Source organism: Rhinolophus hipposideros, assembly GCF_964194185.1.
Source record: "Rhinolophus hipposideros genome assembly, chromosome: 1".
NCBI classification, from domain to species: Eukaryota; Metazoa; Chordata; class Mammalia; order Chiroptera; family Rhinolophidae; genus Rhinolophus; species Rhinolophus hipposideros.
In genome coordinates, this window is record NC_138047.1 from 76,309,323 (window position 1) to 76,328,852 (window position 19,530).

Sequence of the window (19,530 nt, forward strand, 5' to 3'; positions counted from 1 at the left end):
AGCCTGCACAAATTGCCAACAACTCTCACTAGTAATATGGATGGGGGGGAAACAAGAAAGCAATTGGTAGTACAACTAATTCAAATAAATCAACACAAAGTTTTTGACCCAGCACTGATGGCTGCATAGAGATATGTTTGATCTAAGTCTGTGATGCCGGTTCTGATGGAAGAGATAGTATTTTTTTAATGCATCACGTCATTAAATGAGTTATTTCCTGTATTCAACTTCCTTCCTTCAGCAGGATTTAAGCTTGTTGACAAAAAGATGCTGTGAGGGGAGTACGGTTTACAGTTCACATCCTTTCCTTTCCGTTGAAGCCCAGATTTAGAGTTATTGGGATTGAATGATTGAGTCATCTCTATAAAATTATAAAAGAGATTATTCTGTAAAATAATGGATTTTAAAAGAGCAGCCATTTCTCTTTAACTCTTTACCCTTCATCATTACTCATTTTTAAAAATTAAACTCTAAACAACCTCTACAGTATTGCTTTAAAAGTTTGAATTCCAACCTCAAATATATCATTAGTGCTTTATAAAAGGGAGGCTGGTAATCAACATTCCATTTAAAATAACTACAAACATATGTTGTTCTGAATCACAGTTGCTTGCAGTGTGGCAGGTCTTTAGAAATAGAAGGGATCTTAACTGGTTAAAGCCTCTAATTTCACCCATGACAAAACTATAACCCAAAGGGGTCAAGCAGATATATCAGGAATAATATAGGGATATTTCTACAGACCCTGAAGACATCAAAAGGTAATAAGGGAACAATTCTATACACATAAATTTGAAAACTTAGGTGAAACAGATCAATTCCTTGAAAACTGCAAATTACCATAACTCACCGAGTATGAAATAGATAATTTGAATAGGCCTATAACTATTAATGAATTTGAATTAATAATTTTAAAAATTTCAAAAGAGAAATCTCTAAGCTCAGAGGATTTCTCTAGAGAATTCTACAAAACCCCCCCCTTTTTTTTTTTTTTTTTTTTAGGAAATAGAAGAGAAAGGAATTCTTTTTAATCAATTTTATGATGCTTTTAATTCCCTGATACCAAATCCAGGCAAAAACTGTACCAAACAACAACAACAACTGTAGATGAATATCTTTCATGAATTTTTAGCAAATACATTCAGCAATGCCCAAAAAGACTTATATACCATTACCAAGCAGAATTTATTTCTGAGATCCAAGTTTGCTTTAATATTTAAAAATCAATCAGTTCAATCCACCATATAAAAGACTAAAGAAAGATCACATGATCACATCAATTGATGCAGCAAAATACATTTGACAAAATTCAACAACCACTCATGATAAAACACAAACAATTAAACCTCTCAGAAAAACAGGAACAGAGAAAAACTTCCTCAACCTGAGACAGTATCTATAGGAAACCTACAACTACCATTATACTTAATGGTGACAGATTAAATGCTTTTCTCCTAAAATCAGGAACAAGGCAAGGATCCCCACTCTCACCATTTTTATTCAACATAGTGCTACCAGTTCTAACTGGTATAATCAAGCTAGGACACAAATAAAAAGCATACAGTCCTAAATAGAAGAAATAAAACTGTCCCTATTTGCAGGTGACAAGACTAGTTATATAGAAAGAAATCTACAAAAGAACTTCTACAACTAATAAATGAGTTCAGCAAGGTCATAGTATATATACTTTTTAAAAATCCATTGCATTTTTACATACTAGCAATGAATGCATGGATACTAAAATAAAAAATATAAAACCATTTATAAACACAAAAAATAAAATACATGTAAATCTAATAAAACATATAGGGGATGTGTATGCTTAAAACTACAAAATTCTGATGGAAGAAGTCAAAGAAGAGCTAATACATAGACACACTGTGTTCATGTGTTGAAAGACAACATAATAAATATGTCAATTCTCTTAAAATTAATACACAAGTTTAATTCAATTATTATCAAAATCCCAGCAAAACTTTTAGTAGATATAGACAAACTTATCCTAAAATGTAATGGAAAAACAAAGGAACTCAAATAGCAAAAATAAAATGATAATTATTCTAAAAATATATATAGAAAGCAAAGGAATAAGAATAGTTAAAACAATTTTGAAAAAGAAAGATTAAGTGGGAGGAATCAGTCTACCCAATTTCAAGAACTTTATAGCTGTAGTAACCAAGATTACAACTTATTGGCAGTGAGATAGACATCAAAGGAACAGAATAGAGAACCCAAAAATAAACATAGAAATATGCCCAGCTGATTTTTGACAAAGGTGCACAAGCATAGGTAATACAGAAAAGACAGTCTTTTCAATAAATGGGGCTGGGACAATTAGACATCCATAGACCAAAACAAAACAAAACCAAAACCTTGTCTTCTAAGTTAATAATTAACTCAAAATGGATCATGAACTTAAATGTAAAATGTAAATAAAACTTTTTTAAAAAAACCATAGAAGAAAATCTTTGGGATCTAAGACTAAGCAATGTCTTAGACTTGACATCAAAAGCATGATCTATGAAAGGAAAAAAAAAGTAAAACATCTGCTCTGCAAAAGACTTCGTTAAGAGGATAAAAAAATCAAGCCACTGCCTTGGCTAACATATTTGCAAACCACACAGGCAACAAAGGACAAGTATCTAGAATATATAAAGAACTCTCAAAACTCAAAGTAAATGAATAAACAGTCCAATTAGAAAATGGACTAAAGACATGAACAGAAATGTAACTGAACAAGTAAGATGGCAAGTAAGCACATAAAAATATGTTCAACTTTATTATCCCTTGAAAATGTACAAACTAAAACCACAATAAAATACCACAACACACTTATGAGAATGGCTAAAGGAAAAGATAGTCACACCAAATGCTGGCAGGGGTGTGGAGGAACTGTATCAATAGCTGGAATGTGAAATGTACAGCCACTCTGGAAAGCAGGTAGCAATTTCTTTGAAAATTAAACATGCAATTGCCATGTGACCTAGTAATTGCATTCCTGGTCATTTGTCCCAGAGAAATGAAAATTTATGTTCACACAAATACCTACACAACAATTTTTATAGAAGCTTTTTTTGCAACAACCAAAAAGTAGGAACAATCCGGGTGTCTTTTAATGGGTAAACAAACTGGAACATCCATGCGATGGTATACTACTCAGCAATATAAAGGAAAGAACTATCAATACACACAACTGCCTGTATGAATTTCCAGGAAATTAGGCTTGGTGAAAACAAAATTCAAAATGGTTACATGCTGTAGGATTCCATTTATGTAACATCCTTAACATAACAAAATTATAGAAATGGAGAACAGATTAGTTGTTGCCAGGAGCTGAGAAGAGATGGAGGAAGGAGAAAAGTGGATGTGGCTATTAAAGAGAAACATGGGGGATCCTTTTGGTGATGGAAATGTTTTGTACCTTGACTGTATTGATGTCAATATCCAGACTGTAATACTGTACTATAGTTTTGCAAGATGTTACCTTTAGGAGAAACTGGGTAAAATGTATACAGTATCTCTGTGTGTTCTTTTTCACAAGTGCACATGCATCTACAGTTATCTCAAAATAAAAGGTATAATTATTAAGAAGGATAATAAGAAAATATTATGAAAAACTTTATTACTATAAATTGAACCACTTAGATGAAATGGTAAATCTTTTGCAAGACACCAACTACTGAAGAGAAATAGATAACTCGAAGAGTCCTATGTCTATTAAAGAAATTGAATTGTAGTTCAAAAACATCTTAAAAAGAAAACTCCAGGTCCAAAAGGCTTCCCTGGTAAAGTCTATTAAGCATTTATGAAAAAAAATAGTATCAATTCTAGACAAATACACAAAAAACATAAAAAAGGAGGGAAAACATTTCAACTCATTCTAAAATGCTAACATTATCCTGAAGCCAAAGACATTACAAGAAAAGAAAACTACAGATCCATATCACGCATGAACATGGATGTAAAAATTCTGTACAAAATTATATCAAATTGAATCCAACAATATATATATGAAAAGGACGGTACATAAAAACAAGTGAGATGTATCCCAAGAATGCAAGGTTCATTTAACATTCAAAAATTAATCAATGTGTTTCAATATATTAATAAATTAAAAAGGAAAAACCGTATAACCATCTCAATCGATGCAGGAAAAACATTTGATAAAATCCAACACCATTCATGATATAAAAAAATTCCCAACCATTTAGGAATAGAAGGAAACATCCCTTCTATTTAAAACATCTACAGCAAACATCATACTTATAATGAAAGATTAAATGCTTTTCCCTTAAAATCAGGAAGAAGGCAATGTTGTGTGCTCTCACTACTTCTATTCAACATTTATCAGTATAATCAGGCAAGGAAAGTAAATACAAGATACTCAGTATTTTAAAAAAGAAGTAAAACTATTTTTATTCATAGTGGACATGATCATCTATGTAGAAAGTCCAATGAAACCTACTAGAACTAAAAAGTGAGTTTATCAAAGTGACAGAATAGAAGATCAAAAACAAATATTATTGGAACTCTGTATGTTAATTTAAATTTAAATTAAACATTAAATATTATTAAATATCATTAAAAATATAAATACTAGGGATAAATCTAACCAAAAGAATGTGAAAGTCCTAAACACTGAAAACTACAAAACATTGCAGATAGAGATTAAAGATTGTCTAAATAAATGGAGACATGTACCTTATTTATGGAACAGAAGACTCATTATTATCAAGATGCCAATATTCCCCAAACTGACCTGTAGTTTTAATGCAATTCAAACTAATTGTAGAAATTGACAAGCTTATTCTAAAATTCACATGGAAATGCAAAGGACCCAGAACAGCCAAAACAACTTTGAAAAAGTAGAAGAAACTTAGAGAGCTAACACTACCTGATTTTAAGATGTATCATAAAGCTACATAAAGCTAAATAATAAAAAAAAATGTGGTATTATCATAGAGATAGAAGAAGATCAATGGCACAAAATAGAAAGTCCAGAAATAGACCCATACATTTAGAAACAGCTGCTTTTGACAAATGTAAAGCTAATTCAGTAGAAGAGAAAAAAGATCTTTTCAACAAATGATGTGGCAATAATTGGATACACATATTTTTTAAGTAAAAGGACCTCGATCCATATCTTGCACCACTACATGCAAAACTTAATTCAAAATTTATCATAAGTCTAAATTTAAGATTTCAAATTACAAATTTTCTGAAAGAAATCATAGGAGAAAATCTTTGTGAGTTTAAATTACACAAAAAGATTTTGGATACAATACTGAAAATACAATGCAAGAAAAAAAAACTTGATAAAGTAGACTTCATCAAAATTAGAAACTTCTCTTCAAGAGAGGATGAAAAGACAAGCATTACAGACTAGAAGAATAATGGCAAATCATATATCTGATGAAAGACTTTTATCCAGAATATAAAACAAACTCAAATTCAATAATATGAAATTAAACAACCTACTAAAAATGGATAAAATATTTGAACATCATCAAATGCAAAGAAGCGTATGAAAAGATGCTCATCATCATGAGACATTAGGGTAATGGAAAGTAAATCAGTGAGATTCCATTACACAAACTAATTATAATGATTAAAATTTAAAAACTGTACCAAATGTTGCAAGAATATGATGGAACTAGAACTCTCATAGCTGCTGGGGAATATAAAATAATAGACCTTCTTGTGTAGACAAGTTTGCCATTTCTTAAAAAATTATACAGCTGCTAACCACATGCTCCAACCATTGCACTCCTGGACATTTATCAATGAGAAAAGAAAGCATATGCCTATACAAACAGTTATACACAAATGTTTTAGCAACTTTATTTGTATAGCCCAAACTGGAAACAACCCAGATGTCCATCAATAGAGAAATGAATAGATAAGTTGTAGTAAATCCATACAACAGAATCCTACTAAACCATAACAGGAATGAAGTGTTGATAGACCCAATACGAATGAATCTCAGAATAATCATGCTGAATAAAAGAAGCCTGATAAAAAAGAGTACATACTTAATGATTCCATTGATATAACACTCTAGGAAATACGATCTATAGTGACAGAAAGCTGATCAGTGGTTGTTTAAGGATGGGCAGAGTGGGACTGAAGGGCAGCAGAAGTCCATGAAGCAACTTTTTGGGAGGAAAGAATGCGTACATGACCCAATTCTGGTTAATAAGAATCAGAAAAGTTTGCTAAAAGCTTCTGGGAACGTTCTTCTTTGATCTTAAAAGAGAGCCATAAGAAGATATCTCTCCCTCTCCTCCATTCTCTTTCTTTCAAGGTCTCATTGTGAAAAAGAAAAGAAAGTATTTTGTCCAGTGTATAGCTGGAAGCCATCTTTAGACAAGAAAGAAAGCCAGCATGAGGAAATTGCTAACACAGAGATAGAAAAACAGAAACAAATGCCTTTGAGAGGAACAGAGCCAAAGTCCTCATTGCATTGAATCTCAAGTCTTCTTTATCTAAATATTTTCAACTGCATGAGCTAATATTATTCCATAATTATTAAACCATTTTGAGGCAGAATTCTATACCTTTCAGTGAGAAACACCCTAACCAAGATAAGCATATTCTCATTTAAGAACCGTATTAACGATTTATAATGTGCAATCAGAATGGAATTCTATTCCTGGTATTAATTAAATTCCATATTAAAAAAAACATAGTCTATTTATATCTACAGTGTGTAATGTTATTGGTGCTACAATATAGGCGATATCAGATGTTTATGCTTTCCCATCATCCATTTTCCTTCTTTTGAGAACAGCACTCCAATTTTCTGAGTGAACTAGATCTCTGACACTCCTTAGTTCATGTCTTTCAGATGAGATAGACTCTCTTTGTCACGAGGAGTGGACACGTGATTCAAAGGGCATGAGAAGATGGGCAACTGAACCCTGAAGTTCCCTTCCCAAATACCTCTCAACCCTATCTCCAAACAAGAAAAAGTTGGAGCAGGTAAGTGGGGGCATCTGGATGGGGCATTGGAGGTCACAGGCTCCAGGATCTTCAAAAGTAAAGACATACTTTCACTCTCCTTTGTTTTGAGCATTCATAAAGCAAAAGTCTGAATTTCATGGTTCCTAGTGTAAGCTAGTCATGGGGGACTCTATGAATCCCTTTAGGAAATAACTACACTTGCTTGTTTATGTGTTTGTTTCTTTGTTGTGAGAGATGACCTAATCCAGTTGATAACAGATAATATGGAGGAGATAATATGCAGCCATGAGATGAGTTGCTCCTAGCTCCTGAAGCTAGGAAAGAGTCACTCCCTTGCACCCAGGGAGAAGAGAGGATTCCTTCCAAAGCTTCACCTGGATGTTGACAGATTGCCAGTTGGTTCACCACTAGTCCATGAAGAGCAGAAACCTTCTCCTTTGTAGATTTGCCACTGCATAAAAAACCTAACCACTTGACCTGTAATTATAGGTCGTTGTATACAGAGCCTGAAGTCTGAGCAGGAAATGGAAAATAACAACTTTCCCTTGTAGAACAAGCAAGCCAGAGAGGAAAACCAAGATAAACATTTCAAACAGTTTTTTTTTATTGAAACAGAACTGTTGGAAGAATCTGATGAAACCTTTTTTAACAATGTAATAAAATTACTCAAAAAGATATAGTTAAAGTTTAAGCAATTAACACTTAAATATATGATACATGCTATTATATAACTAGATAAAAAAGTCAATTAAAATATATGTACTAACTCCATTTTTTTCCTCACAATGTATTCATCATGATTGAAATAACTAAAATGAAATAGCTGATGGAAATAAGTAATTGAATTGTTGCACAACATGTTTTTTAAAGTAATGCATTGCTGAGGTGGCATGAAAGTTAAGAATTTGTACCATCCCCAAACTGAAAGCAAGAACAAGTAGCTGAGAATTTGCCTATCTAGATCTTGTCACTGTGTAAAAAGAAAAAATTCTCTTCTGAGAATTCATAACCATTCACACTGTATGTGCAGATCAAAAACACTGGAGAAGGGTTAATTTAAAGTGCTCCCAACTTGATAATGTACCCAGAGTATAAGCCACAAGAAACATAAATATTTTTTGGAGTACTCAGTTTCAATCTTCTTCAAAGAATTTCCAAAGATACAGTTACAAGAAATATAAACAATTTATTATTTAAAGTCAGTTGCAATATTAAATAGCAAATAAGACAGCGCTAAAGAGAGAATTGGTGAACCGGAAGATAAATCTAAAAAGAGAATTAGTCGAGATACCACCTCACCCCAGTCAAAATGGCTATCATCAATAAATCAACAAACAACAAATGCTGGCGCGGATGTGGAGAAAAGGGAACGCTAGTGCACTGTTGGTGGGACTGCAGATTAGTGCAGCCACTATGGAAAACAGTATGGAGGTATCTCAGGAATCTGAAGATAGAACTACCCTATGATCCAGTAATTCCACTCCTAGGCATCTACCCGGAGAAATCCAAAACTCCAATTCAAAAATCTGTATGCACTCCTATGTTTATTGCAGCACTTTACACAATAGCCAAGATATGGAAACAACCGAAATGCCCATCGGTCGATGACTGGATTAAGAAGCTGTGGTACATTTATACAATGGAGTACTACGCAGCCATAAAGAAAAAAGAAATCTTATCATTTGCAACAACATGGATGGATCTAGAGAACATTATGTTAAGTGAAATAAGTCAGAAAGAGAAAGACAAGTACCATATGATCTCACTTATATGCGGAATCTAAAGAAAAGAATATGTGTATGAACTAATCAGAAACAGTTTTGGGGACACAAAAAACCGAGAGTTGTTAGATCGGCGGGGGGGAGGGGGTTGGGGATGGGGGGAAGGGTGAAGGGATTGGGGGGCGGCTGTTGACCACAGGATGGCCTCAGGGATTTTTGAGAATTACTTTGGGGAACTTATTCAATAGTGTTTGGGGATTTTGTTGGGTGTCCGATGGACATGTGTCCTGTTTGGGAGACCACCTCAGGGATGCTGTGGATGCCTGGTCATGGCATTGTACACCAGAGGCTGGACATTAATGAATGCCAACTATAATTTTATGTGTATAATGTGATGGTTCGGTGTGAGGTCGGGATGGTGGTGGATGGGGAGAGGGGGGTTCACGGTGTGAGGGATGTAAAAATAATAAATAAAATAAAATAAAATAAAATAAAATAAAATAAAATAAAATAAAATAAAATAAAAAAATAAAAAGAGAATTAGTCAATTGGAAGATAAATTTAAACAAATTATCCAGAATGCAATCCAAAAAGATAGAGGTGCTGACACATAGAAGTTATAACAACTTTTATAGTTATAAAAGTTATAAAAAATTATAATTATAGTGTTATTATTAGTAATAACTAGTACATACCTAATTAAAATTCCAGAAGAAGAGACTAGAGAAAATGGAGGAAAAGCAATATCAGAAAAGATAATAGACTAGAATTTTTCCAAAACTGTTGAAAAATATTAAATCCTGAGATCCAGGAAGCCCTATTTAAAAAAAAAAGCAATAAACTCCATGTAGGGTGTATAAAAGTAGACCAAATCTACATTTATCACAAGAAAATCAGAATAAAAAAAGAAATCAGAAAAATAGCAAATAAGCTGATCCAGGCTGACGTCTTAAAAGCAACATTGAAAATTAAAGAGAATAGAATGAAATCTTTAATGAGTAAAGAGAAAGTAATGCCTAATCTAGAGTTACATAATCAATGAAACAATTTATTAATAAAAATAATAAAATATAGATACCTGTAACGAAATGACACTAAAAAAAATCCTAAAGTATAAGATTTGCTATGTGAACATAACCAGATTGCACTGTGAGAAAAAGATGACTCATATCGACCGTATTGTTGTTAACTCAGATATAATTGCACCTGTATTCTAAAGGTTGAAGGACTGGTGTTGCTATTTTCTGAAGTGACTTTTAAGCAGAGACTGGAAGGAAGTGAGAGAGTCAGCCATGTGGATATCCCCAGGGTATTCCTAGAATGGAAAACAGCATGTACATCAGCTCCGGCGGGGTGTGAGGGAATATGCTTAGTGTGTTCAAGGAGCACCAAGCAGACCTTTCCTGAAACGAAGAGAGGAACCAGCTGAGTGGTAGGAGAGGCAATCACAGAGTCAACAGACATCCAAACTATGAAAGGCTGTTTTAGATCATTGTAAGGACTTCAGTACTTGTGCTTATAATTGAGGAAGCCATTGGAAGAATTTGAACTGAGAAGTGACTTGATCTGAGCAAGTGATCGAAATGCCTTAGATACAATTTAGGTTCAAATCACCAAAAATTATCTTTCCATGGACTAATGTAACCTGGTACTAAAGAGGATTTTGGCTGATCTAGTTTGATACGAGAATAGAATTTAAGAGAGAACAGATATTATACATGCCCTTTAGGGGAGACTCTTTCCTATTTATAATTTCCATCCAACAGGCTTTAAAAAGGAACTGAGTTGCCGAGTATTTAAAGTCATACTGTGTGATAAGGACTGCAATGTGTTCTTTATAGCACTTCCATCATATAATGATTTTCCAGGCATTATGCCTTTCTATTTCCAACAGCTTCTTTGTCCCTGTAAGGATGAATAGGCTACAGAATGAACCTACATGTTCCATATAACTGACCACACTTAAATTCTTTTTTTTAAGAAATTTTAGATTTGCCTTCTGTTCTGGATACCCTGCATTTGCTCATCCAGGTCCACTTTCCACTTCTTTCCATTCTGCTCTGTGCCGCTCGCTTCCACTTGGGTCCTCCTAACAGGAAACTTTGGAGATGTGAATGGTGGGGGGTAGAGGCTGGGTAATATATTCTTTTGGCTCCCTCCCTGCCGTGTGCTGAGCTGTCCATGGCTAGCTTCTCTAGTAAAGGGCCCAGCTCTTTTCTAAAACTCTTCTACTGCTATGAGCTCTTTCTTTGTTCAGGCACCATTCTCCCTTCTTGCCCCTTTAGTCCTGGGAGTGGTACAGACTCCCTGCTCTTGTCATCCCTGGTTTGCTATCCCTTATTGGTGTCTCTTAACTCTGTCTCAACTCCTGTAAATAATCCCTTCACTAAAGTCTCATTGATGACTTTTGAAGGTACCATCTGTTGTCCATCCACAGTCAGATTGATACACGGAGTAAGTTCAACCAGTATTTATCAACTTTGCTTTTCTTTTTTTGTGCTTTACTTTTTAATTTTATGACATTATATATTTTTTTGAATTTTAATGTATGATAGTCTTTATTTACAACTTTACTGGCAAAAAAAAAGAGGGAAAAGTTTAAAACAGTTTAACATGGCATTGCAGCTGATGCTGCGAGATTAAAGAAGTTTCATTTTAAATGTCCATCTAATTGTTCAAAAAGATACAATACTGAATCTGCATATGCAGTTTTCTTTTTTTTTCCCTTTTTTTTATTATGAAATTTATTGGGGTGACAATTGTTAGTAAATTTACATAGATTTCAGGTGTACAATTCTGTATTACATCATCTATAAATCCCATTGTGTGTTCACCACCCAGAGTCAGTTCTCCTTCCATCACCATATGTTGCAGTTTTCTTTATGAAGTACAGCACTCATATTTTAGGCAGCCTTTTAAACATATAAATGCAAAAGAAATAAAATCCTCCATTAAAAACTGAATTATATAAAGGGTATTTTAAATTTAAATTTATGTTTTTCTTGTAACAACACATGCCCAATGAAAATCAAAAGCTGGAAAAGCAGTTACACTTCCTAGTTGAGTGCACAGTTACACATTCAATCATTTTCTGCCATGACCATTGTATTCTCAACTTATCATGAACTACTCTGAACTTACTATGAGATGTAGCCAAAGTCAGAAGACAAGACGTAGGGAGAATATTCCTTTTTTGAAGGAGAGTGAGCCCTCCAGAATATCAGCGTGGGAAATAAACATCCTGTTGAAGAATTCTAGGTGGGAAACAATTAATGTAGTCGATTTCAACTCATGCGGAGCCAGCTGACGTTTTTTCATTGACTTGTTTGGTGTCATTCTTCTAAATCAAGTGTGTTTAATTCTTCTTCTAGTTCATCCAAATCTTCCCCAGTAAAAAGATTTTCATCAACAGGAACAGCATCGATGGCTCCATTTTTTCGTCCCTCCCCTTCGCTGTCCTCTTCTAAGTCATTCTTCTTTCACCATTTTCAGCCCTACCTCCGGAAGCGTCCCTTAATGTGTTGTCATCCTTTTCTGAAGTGTATGTGCTGAATCTTTCAAGACTGGCCACAGTAATACTCATCTCATCTACATCTCTAGGGATGTACAAGCTTAAGTCTATGTCATTGACACTCACTGAATCATCAACCTCATCACCACCTGTCCCTTGGGGATAACGGGGGTCATCTGCGTCCTCGTCATCATCATCAACCAGTTCAGGCCGGAATTCAAACACCTCACGACTATGATCACTAATGCTTTCCCTGCTTTGAAGTCCGCTTTTCTTCTTTCCATATCTTGCTCAAGTTTATCAATCTTTTCTTGTCTTTTCCTTTTCTTCCAGGCAAGAAAAGATTCTAGAATAATTTTGGTAACATTTGGACCTAGGGCAGAACGCACTCTTTCAATGAGATCTTCTAATGAAATTTCATCTTCTTTTTCTTTATCTTTTTTCAACACAAATCCAGGAGGAAGTGCATGACGATACATGCAAATATCACCTCCTCCAGGGCACACCCAAAACCAGCCATATTTGTTGTTTTCAATAGCATCAAGGAGATGCTTGCACACTATTTGAGTTTTTGGTTTTCTTTTCTGCCTCACCATGCTTCTTGTTCACTACTTCTTCCAGTTTTTTCTCGTCCCAATTATCCATAGTATCTTTTTCAAGTTCTTTATCTCTTGCATCCATGTAAACACTTCGCTTTTCACATTTTCTCTCCAGAGTCAGGTCATGAGAGAATTTACACTTATCTCCTTTAGTACACTGTCCTTGCTTGAGGAATGCACATACCACGGATTTGAGATCTGCACCTTTACTTATTTTTTGAGCAGCAACTACAGGTTTGAACAGCTCATTTAGCTCTTGCAATTCTTTCTTCTTATCATCTTTCTTCAATTTCTGTTCAGCTTCACTTTGTGCTACCTGACGTGGATTTTGTTGACCAAATTTAACTGAGTGACAGCCTTGATAAGCTTCTGTTGCTTTGCTCCTTTTTTATTCTTTAGACCAAAAGTTTTGTCTTCGATAATCTTCTCCTTCTTTTTCTGCCCCGCCTTTTTGCTGCCCCCGGCCTGCGCCTGTTTCTTGGGGGGCATCGCGGAGACAGGTGGCACTGGCCAGACTTAAGCACAGCTGGACACAGACAGGGTATCTGGCCCTGCGGCAAGAAAAGGAGGAAGATGCGGGCCCACATTATCTTTTGAAATTTTCACATTTTTTCATATTCAAAATTAAACACCAACTCAACGACCATTTACTCAGTCTAATACAATTCAATACTATGAGCTAAATGCAATGGCCCAGTTACCACAAAAGCAATTAAGAGGAGGATCTTAGGCCACTCTGGGGTTCAAAAAAGATGCTACTGAGAAGAGAAGGTGAGTAGGGCTTAGCCACCTGCAGCCTAGGGCAGCCCCTTTCTACTCAAGAATTGTGGGTCTCACTGCATTACAGCTAGCTACTTACACTGTCTTACTCCAAACTTTCTTCAGGGATCCTCTGTTTCAGCAGATCTAATGACATCTGCCTGCCACTGTGCAGGCACACACATAGCCACGCTCATAAAAGTTTAGCTCTCAGAGCTCTCATTTCTTCGCTCTTCCTCCTCACTTCTCACACAAAAATACTTATCCCCCATCCCTTCATCTAGACTGTGATCGCTGCACGTCCTGCTTCTCTTTTCTTCTGGCACCTTGCTCTTTTATTAACCCTCTTTCTCTTATTAACTCAACAAATTCATTAAACCATCTCAAATAAATGAGGAATCACACCAACTTCCCTTTTCTCCCCTCTCACTCCAAACTCTTCATGAGATTCTTTTGCATTTATTGCTTTCCCTTTTCCATTTCCCACTCAGTTGTCAGCCCCCTGTAATCTGATTCTTGGCTCTCACCATTATATTGAAACTACTCCAAAAAGTAACGTAGGACCACAGCAACTGCTATCCATGCCATTTTGAGAATGAATAAAGTTTCCTTTTCTTCCAAACAGAGTGAGTAGGGTGAGCAAAGTGTTTCTTCCCTTAGCAGCACAACCATCCCCTGTAGCCATGCTTGGAATTTAATACTTCCCAAAGTCACTGTCTCTTCTCATTGTCACCTTTAGAAACTATCTGCAATATTTGACACTATTGAGCATTGTTGGACCCTTGAAACTCTTATCTTCTCTGATTTTCCAAGCCTTCCTCCTGCCTTTGATGGCCTTTAAGCATCTCTCCCTGCGACCCCAACACACACACACACACACACACACACACACACACACACACACCCCAGAAATAAAGTTATTCATCAAATTTCTGTCCCTGGCCCTATTCTCTTCCAACTCTCTGGTCACTAATGTTTCAGAAACATTCTCATGACAACTATATCTTTGCCCTTATCTCTCAATTTAGATCTCCAACCTTATGTCTCTGAGCATTAGGCTTGAATTTCCAATTGAACATTAGCCATTTCCAGGTGGACATCTCATTGATCTTATTGTACTTAACATGTTGAAAACTGAATGCATCGTATTCCCACAGACTTTTTCTTAGTTATGATATTACCATTCTAAGCACTCAGACTAGAAAACTCGGAGCTAGTTATCTCTCACTCTTCCTCTCACTCAAACCACATATATAAACTATAAACATGTCCTGTTGACTCTTTTCACCTGAGTATTCATTTATTTAGGATATATTTTGCTATAAAATCGTTTGTTTTTAGCAGTATAGCAGTATATTGTTGGTAAATTCCAGGATGATTATTATCTAGAGACAGCAAAAGAATATTATTTTGTGATTCCTTCTTACCACCTCAGCGTAGACAATAAATGCCAGGACTTCTATACCTTCCACAAACCACAACTTCTCTCCCATCACCTGCACCTTAGCCTCCTGAATATGCATGTCAAGGGGACTTACATTCAAATCCTGGCTCTCCCATGCCCTTTTCTTCTTCCTGAGTCTCTTTATGTATGGGATATGCTCTTGTGGCCAATTCTTTGGTGAAACAATATGTTATTTCCCCTCTTTCCATTAGGTATGTGGTTTACATTTCTTAAAAAATCAATTAGTCTTTTTGAACATTTCTTTATTATTTATGAAACAAATTTTAAGTGTTATGAATGTACTTTAGAGATTTGCTATTAGACAAAAAACATTTTGACTGGTGGGTGTCTGGGAAAAAAATCTAGATTTCTTTTAACATTAATTATTTCAACGTACAATTCCACTTAAGTCTTTTTGTTACAAACTACGTATAAACTCAGACCTTATTAGTCTCATTCCCCCTCATCTGTCTGTCTTCTTTCTTCTGATCATTTTGCTATTGTATCATATCTACCATTCCAACATCCACTAAATGCTATCTTCTTCAACAAGTTTTCCTGAAAGAAACAACAATATTCATAATAATAACCAATATAAATGCGAGTTTCCTGAGCATGTGGCACTTTGGTCAGCACTTTGTGTGCATGATCTCTTTAGACCCTTACAATAGCACTATGAGGGGGGCATAATTATCATCCTATCTTACAGATGAGAAAAAGAAGGCCGGAACAGTTATGCACCTTGTCCAGGGTCACATAACTACTCAGGGCAGAACAGGAGTGAATTATTTTCTGTGAAGGGCACAGTCAGGCACCGGCTTCAAATCTGAAGGTAGCACCTGTTTTCCTCAGTCCGAGAGCTTAACCACCAGGCACAATGCAAGCACTGTGGTCTCTCTCCCTACCTCTGCCTAAGCATTTGCTTAAACCTCCATGAAGGCATTTACTGTACTCTGCCTCATACAATAATTACATACCCTCTTTTGTGTTTTGTGAACTCTTTGAAGGCAGTGATGATAGTGCATAAATATTCATTTGAATTGATAGAAAGATGCTAGTATCCATAAGACCAGTGACATTCTTCTTGTAAATTTATTGATGTCTCATTTCAGTGTGTCTGCAATTGCCAAAGGAATAAAATTCTGGATTCGGTATATAATCTCGAGAGGAAGATGATCTCTACGCCGTCTTCTGTTGATTTTACTCTTTGATATGATCCATTGTACAAATCTCTTTTGTCCTTTTGGTTTTACTCTTGGTGTTATGACCCATTACACAAATCACTTTTGTCCTGGCTATTATATGAGGTCATTCTTCCTGGCTTTATGTTGCGAGCAGAGATTACATCTTCTTTTTCTTTTGTAACCACTTATACAGGCTAATTGAGTGCTCCCTCAATAAGACCTGCTAACTGCAAGCACAAGACAGAATATGGCAAGCCTTTTAAATGGAGGTGTAATGAAATACTCCACGATTAACAAGGAGAGATGCCACTATTGTGTGCCCCAATAGTCAACAGTGCAAGCATAGAAGTCCCTTAAGCCCACAAGGAAATTAATTTCAAGTCTTTTTTCTTAGGATAACTTTATGTTTGTAAAACCTTTTACATTTTTTATCTCCTATTTGTTTCTAGACCTCTGTGAGGCAGGATTGTAATAATGTAACATATATGCATAATGCAACATATAAGTTGTTACTTATATATGTATATATACATGTGTTAATCTACTAACTTGGGCTGCTATAAGGAAATACCAGACCCTGTGGTTTATAAACAGAAATTTACTTCTCATAGTTCAAGATCAGGGTGCCGTCATAGTTGGGTAGGGGCTCTCTTCCAAGTCACAGACTTTTAATTATATCGTCATACGATGGAAGGGAGGAGCTGGCTCTCCTTGGTCTTTTTTATAAGGACACTTATCCAAATCACGAGGGTTCTGCCCTCATGACCTAATCACCTCCCAAGTGCCCTGCCTCCTAATACCATCACCTTAGGGGTTAGGAATTCAACATATGAATTTTGGGGTAATGCAAACATTCAGATCATAGCAACACAACATATATAAAATGTTATGTAAAGCTATTATAGAGCTTATCGTATGAACTATAATGTTATGATTATTGTACAGGCAAAGAAACTGAAACTCATACAAAGTAGTACTTGGCAAAAATTACACAGATAACTCAAGGCAAACCTAGGATTCCAACTCAAGTCTGATTTCAAGTCTACTGAAGTCTTTCCATTTTATCTTAGCTAACAGCTGTGGTCTGAGTGTTTCTAAGCATGTTGAGCTGCCTTCATGACCTGAAGCAAGTTCTACCCTTTACAGAAATATAGTTCATTCCTGTCCACAAGATGGGTCTAAGAGTTTGCAGGGCTCAGATGTGTAATTTTGTATTTGTGAATCCCGTTCACACACTACGTAATCTCTCATTGTCTATGTACACACTATATAGATCTCAACCTAAGAATCTTCTGGACACTGACATTTATAATACTCAGCTTGAGAAAGGAAATTCATGTGATTTCAAAGACTTAGTGATAAACAGTACAACTTTCTATAAACTTGATGCCTAAAATTCCACATTTAGGCTTTTTTTCATTGTAGTCTGATAATGACAAATGCCCTCTGACACCTTAGGGTGGATGGATTTGTAAGAAACACTCCAAACAAAGCAGCAATGCAGAAAGGTCAACTGATAAGCCAAAAGGAGTAGACTGGGGGCTTTTATAGTTTTGTCTGTTTAGTGTATTGAATTGTGTCCCCCAGAAAAATATGTCCAAGGCCTTATCCCAGGTACATATGATCATGACCTTATTTGGAAATAGGATCTTTGCAGATGTAATGAAGGTAAGATGAGGCTATACCGGATTGAGGTGGGCTCTCGGTCCAATAACTGGTGTCTTAATACGAGAGAGGAGAAGGTGATTTGGATACAGAGACACAGGGAAGAAGGCCATGTGAGGACAGAGGCAGAAATTGGAGTTACACAGCTAAAAGCCAAGGAATACCAAAGATAGCCGGGTGCTACCAGAAGCTAGGGAGAGTCAAGAAATGATTCTTTCTTGGAGCCTTCAGAGAGAGCATGGGTCTGCTGGCACCCTGATTTCCGATTTCTGGCCTCTAGAACTGTGAGAGAATCAATTTCCATTGTTTTAAGCCACCCAGTTTGTGGTAACTTCTTAAAGTACCTCTAGGAAACTATATACTCCTGCCTAACACCCAGCCCTCAATTTTAAGGCAACTCTATAGGATAATTTTGAGTTTGAAATTTAATTTAATGTTTTTCACTAATTAACACCTTTTAATTATTCCCAATATGTCACGCTGGCTCTATTCTTCCGACAATCCAACCCTGTCTGTCCATTCTTTCTGCAAGGGGCAATTCACCACCCCCTCAACGCCTCAACCCCATCCCCAGAATGAAGAGTGTGCCTGTTCACACCTACTCCACAAAAAAGAAAAAAACAACAACACTCCTCTAATACTTTGTTGTTTCATGGGAGTTTGCACTATTTATGCTCATGTCAGTGACAAAAAAAAATACACAAAGTATATATTAATCTAAAATACAGTATTGGCGCAATTTCTAATAATGTCCCATACATAACGCAGTGTTTGTAAAACAGCAGTCTTCAGGCTTTATAAATAGCCTGAATTACAGCTGTTCAAACAGCCTCTGGGAGTTAAATGAAATCCCTCGAACATAGATTGTTGGTTGGTCCCCAAGGTCGTTGCAGAGACTCACCCCAGACCCAATCAAACGGATCTCTCTACTCCTCCTACTCCTCCGCCAAACACTCCACCAAGAAGATTCTAACAACCTTGGGAGGTTGGGGGAAGGGCGGGGAGGATGAATAAAGCGAATATGGCCAACTTGCTAGGGGCCATCCAATGTCACAGCAACACTGCCTGGTGATGGCTTGATGACCTATGTTTTAAAATATGCAGTTGTCACAGTGGTGAGATAATGAACTCTAAAATATCCGCTCAAAGTTTCTGATTGAGGGAGCTAAACTACCCCCAGGGTATCCCCAGCCGGTGCCTAGCACAATGCCTGGAAAGTAAAGAAGCTCAGATCTAGTGAATGGTGGGAGGCCTGCTGGAGCGGGGGGGGGGGGGGGGGAGGGGGGGGGGGAGACAGACTCCCTTCTGTTGGATCAATATTTCTTTCTGCGCTGTGGACCAAAACCACTGCTCCCACCATCACTATAATTCTATCCACAGTAATTATCATAATGCCCTGTAGATGGGAGTTCAGAATAAGTCACAACCAAGTTACCCGAACTCAGATGCTCAGACTGCACTGGACAGAAGTCGGTTAGATCATAGAAATTCCACTTTAATTTGTGAAGAGATTTGGGTGTCACTGAGACCATTTAAAGGGAACAGGCAGATGAGATTTATTTTTATACGAGGCATGCTTAGCTCCGCGCCGACTCATCCCCCTCTCCCGGTGCTTGGGCCTGTCCTCAGGGGCTCTGGACCGCCCGAGTCCAGCAGCCACACGCCACCGCCTCCGCGCCGCCTG

The 19,530-nt window shown here is 36.4% G+C and overlaps 1 pseudogene across 1 annotated transcript; it reads right to left on the reverse strand.

Annotated features, from left to right (window-relative positions):
• Positions 1-12,016: 12,016 nt before the first annotated feature.
• On the reverse strand, positions 12,017-13,283 carry LOC308497997 (zinc finger CCCH domain-containing protein 15-like; annotated as a pseudogene). Its single transcript has one exon. The product of its transcript is annotated as a zinc finger CCCH domain-containing protein 15-like (transcript).
• Between the last annotated feature and the right edge of the window lie 6,247 nt (positions 13,284-19,530).